The sequence below is a fragment of the Nicotiana tabacum genome, chromosome 12 (assembly GCF_000715075.1).
Source record: "Nicotiana tabacum cultivar K326 chromosome 12, ASM71507v2, whole genome shotgun sequence".
Lineage (NCBI taxonomy): Eukaryota > Viridiplantae > Streptophyta > Magnoliopsida > Solanales > Solanaceae > Nicotiana > Nicotiana tabacum.
The window spans coordinates 61,989,153-61,994,352 of NC_134091.1; positions in this window are offsets into that span (position 1 = coordinate 61,989,153).

The window sequence follows — 5,200 nt, forward strand, 5'->3', positions numbered from 1 at the left end:
AAGGACTATCTATATGTGTGTGTACAATTTCTTAAAAATTCCCGTTCAGTCACTAGTACAAGATATATAAGATGTTATGCAGATAAATCAGATAATAAACCATGGAAATTGTAAGTAAAGATAAAATGCAATTCCAAACAACACTAGCCAGACTTTCTTCAACTTTTCCATATCCGTACCAAACCACTGATCAGTTTTCCTCAATAGCCGCGTATACACCATCAAGAGAGAAATATGAGAGGGCGACCCTAGGGGGATGGATCCATATCCACACGCAAGAACGGCCAATTCAATGTGCTACTAGCCCGGCGGAGTTACAGGCTCAATATCATAATCCGCTCGACGTGGTCACGGGCTCAATATAACAGATCCGCCCGACGTGGTCACATGCTATATCACAATCATCCTGGCATAGTCACAGGCATAACAACACAATCCGCCCGGCGTGGTCGCAGGATATATCATGTATATTATGAATGAATATCAAATTTCATGCTTCTGGACTGGTATAATGACATGCTAAAGTGTAGGCAAGTGCAAAGTGTGGTATCATAGCTCAGATCGGCAATTTCATCACAAAAATAACAATTATCAAGTTCGTTGAGGGAATTAGCCTCTATGTAACCTCAAACATGGCTTAAATAGTTCACGATAATGTTTACAAATATGAGAGAACATCATACCTTAAAGATTAACAGTCAATTCTAGGCATATCATACCCTAAGCATTGCCCCTAGCATGGATAAATACCCCAATTTTCGTACACGGGCTCAAACTCCACACATATGCGCACCCATAGCACGTAGCTATCAGAAATAATTCAGGAAACTAGTGCCTCAACTAAGTTTAGATAAGATACTTACCTCAATCAAGCCAAATTACTCCTCTAACAAGCCCTTCCCACGTGTATCAACCTCCGTAAGGCTCGAATATATCCAAAATAATGCAATACTATCAACAAATGTCATAGGAAGTTATTCCAAAAGATAAATCTAAGATCTTTAACTCAAGCCAAAAAGTCAACCCAAAAAGTCAAATTCGGGCCCATACCTCGGAACCCGACAAAATTCACAAATTCCGAACACTCATTCAATTATGAGTTCAAACATGCCAAAATCATGCAATTCCAAAACCACAAATCGACCCTTAAATCCTCCAATTTCACTCTCCAATGACATAGTCCAAAATCCTCAAATTCTAACTTAGATTCATGAAATTTAGGCATAATAAGATATGGGTATTCTATATTTATGGACAAAATGATTAAAAATCACTTACCTCTTCAATCTAGATGGAAAACTCTCTAAAGAAATTGCCCTAGTCCGAACTCAAAAAAAGAGAAAAACCACTAAACCTTTCGATTTTAAACACTACCCATCGATTCTCGCTTCTGCGGCCCTCAGAGTCGCACTTGCGGATTCACCATCGCAGGTGCGAAAACTCATTAACTTCCGGACCTAGCGCACCTACTGTCAAAATTTCGCACCCGCGGGACTGCTTCTGCGGCCTCTCGTAACCACAAGTGAACATAGAATAATAAATAAATAGGGGCACGGGGATACAATACATAAAATGACCGGACGGGTCGTTACACATAGGGTACACCACTCCCTAGTCTCATTGCTAGTATATGGTACACCATTCCCTGGCTGCATTTTTCTTAATTTAAGATACACCAATCCTTAGTTGAGGCATCATTCTAACAATAAGGGTACACCATCCCCAAGAATCATGATTTTTTCGGGGTATACCATTCCCTACATTTCATTGCATTCAATAAAAGAAGTAGTTTTGAATTTTGTTCCAATAACTCACAATATTTTCCTAGTGAAAACTTGGGCAGAAAATTTTGTTTGTTTGTTTGTCTTGGTGTCTAAGCAGGTCATACCTCAAGGCACAGGGTTCAAGATGACCGAAGGAAGAATTCTTAATCTAGAATAAAGAAAATAGATCAATTCAAGATGCAAAAGTAGATAGAAAAGGACATTGGACTGCTCAAGACATGACTGAAGTCACGAGCATCACATCCTCTATTTTGATCAAAGAAAACTCCATGAAGGAGTGAACTAGCACCTACAGCTAAGGGTCATCAAGGTTCAAATCGAAGTCTACATGAAGAACTAGTCAAGACTCAAGACCAAGCTTCAGAAGACTTATAGATATGAATCTTGTAACTCGTAGTTGTTAGGCATGTTTAGTTTCCTTTAATTTTGATTTTGGTGTAATAAGAAGTTCAACAAGCAGTAACAGCAACAACAACAGTGAAATCATAGCTCTTATATAGTCCTAGCTACCAAAACTTTCACAACTACACTAATCTGATTCCTTTATAGCCAAGGACATGTAGGCAGCCTTGGAAGTAAGGTTCGGTCAAATATTTTTACAATGCTTCCACATGGAGTATTAAATGGGCAAAAATTAATCGCAATTGCTCACTTTATCTTTGCCCAAAAACTCTTCATGTTCTTGTCATGCCCCAAAATCGAGGAGAGTGACCGACGCTCAACCGAGTGAACCCGACTAAGCAAGCCTGTTAGATTTCCTTCTACCCAAACTCATCCATGAATAAATAAGAGATGTACTCCATTAATCAAACATTGAAAATATTTCATTAGCCACTCCCATTTCATTTCCGTTAGTAGCTTCATTCATTATTTTCATGTTTATAGATATAATGAAAAATATGTTTGCCAAAAATACCAACACATCTAGTTCAATTCCCAACATCATACACCACCCACAACCTATCTACGAAGCCTCTAATTACGACAGAAGAATAGTATGGAAGTGCTGGCAAGAAGGCCCCGGCTATACCTTAAAACACAATGCATAACTCAAATGACATCAGGCCCCGAAACAGAATAGGGCTCACCAAAACCTTCTGAATAGGGAGTGACTGCTAACGAGGACCAAAGTTGTCCACTGATGAACCACCTGCATCCATTGAAGATGAAGCGCCCCCGACAAAAGGGACGTTAGTACATATGGAATAGTACTAGTATGTAAAGCTAACTGTTCACTTTCAAAATAGAATGCCAATGTAAGAAAGGGAAAACCATGGAAACAACAATCAACAATCAATGATATTCAAATGCCAAGTAAAAACATAATAATTTCCAAAATATGAAGATAACATTGTGAAGTGATAATCAAAATATGATGATAATATTATTTTTGGTTGGGAGATCTTTAGCACCGATATACCACTGTTCACAATATCACTATTCACAATACTAATGCTCATAATACCAATACCACCGTACTTTTAGCACCGAGTCCGATCACGACCCAATCGGCTAGGCCATCTTATCCGAGACATCAACCATAATTACAATTTCAATTACAATTTCCAGCACAATCAACACCATGTGTGCGACATGGTATCCGATCACAACCCGATCGGATAGGCCATCTCACCACAATTTCGTGTGGATCGACATCATCCTTTTCTACCAATCATCTCATCCCAAATAAGGGGAATAATTTTATTACATCAATCTCATCCCAAATAAGAGGAATAATTACAATCCACTCTTACACCGGCACGTGTAGTTTCAGCGTTAGGTTATTTCAACCTACCCTTCCTCGGTGACTATCGATACTCCCAAAAATATTTTTGATTTGCTTACAAAGGAAACAATAATACAAATGCATTTACCTCATAACCTTTCATACCGTATATAGCCTCATTGACACTTTCAACAACTTTCAACATCATTATTTTATTGGCTCTCTTGGCCATACATATGATTCTTCATTCATGGCACAATGGCCGTATTTCGTATTCCATACTTTCATTTCTTTCCTTTCATGCATCATCATCATAAATATCAACAAATAGAATATTTTAGAAATCACAACTTTAGGTTCATTAGTAATGAAGACTTTAAACACAATGGATTTCTTTACAAGAAATTGAGTAAAATTATTGGCAATCGAAGCACAAGTTAAAATCATAAACAAGTAACACACCATTTATTCTTGAAATACTTTTCCCCAAAAAGAGCAATACACAATTCCAACTCACGAATATGTAAGAATGCAAAACACAACGAAACTACTTACAAAGTATAGCATTAGTTAAAACTGCCATATATGGGCATCACTTGAGTTAATAAGCTTTTAGGAAATTCTATTTTCAAAGTCAATTTTGGAATAGTTGAATCTAAGATCATTTTATAATCTTTCTCATATCATTTCATTTCATTGACACCATTGGCCATAAATATTGCTTTCACTCTTGGCACATTGGCCACACTTTATATCTTCAACTCACTTCTTTCACTTTCGAGCATCTTTATAGATTATCAACAACAAGGCATTTCCAATCAAGACTTTAGGTACACATATGAGCAATTAAGAGTCTTAAGTATATCGAGTTTTTCTCACACAATTTGGCATACTAGCTTTCATTTGGAACACGACTCAAAGCCATAACGTTTTAATACACAATCCGTACTTTGAACGTATATCTTTCGACATAAGGCTCATTCGGAATAATCAAGCTTATAAGGAATAACTCGGAACATAGGATTTAGGAACTTGAGCTGACCATGCTTGAAACTTACGGGAACATCATGGAATTCAATTCTAAGAGAGTAGTTTAGCCAACATACCTCGATTTGAGATTTTCTTAAACTACTACAATATTTCAAAAATCCTAGCAATCCAAATCTCAACCTTCAAGCTCCGAAAATACTACAATGCTTCAATTGATTAAAATGTTCAAATATCACCCACAATTCAATACCTATCATTAATATCACAACTACATCAGAATAAATATGAAAAGATTCATAAATATCCATTTAGGCTTCACAATTCGTCAACAAGCCTTTAACCATCCCAAATTATTCAATAGGTTCATCCATTAGCCTATTCAATTTAATTCGTATCATTTAATACTCATTTGGAGTCATGAATAATACTATGTTAATTACCCAATATCATCAAGTCACTATTCATTGCTTTCTCCAACAAAACTCTAGGTTCAAGAACGTCCATTTAAAGAACTAGTGTTGTATCTTATCCATATGTTAATTTCCAATTAAATTCATTCATCAATTAAGTTATCAAGTCTATTAGAATCATTAGAAACTCAAGACATATGTATTTATATTAATTCATCACTATTCATCTTCATCTTTACCCAAAAATGGCATTCTCAAAACCCACCCTTAGGGTTCATACAATATCCCAT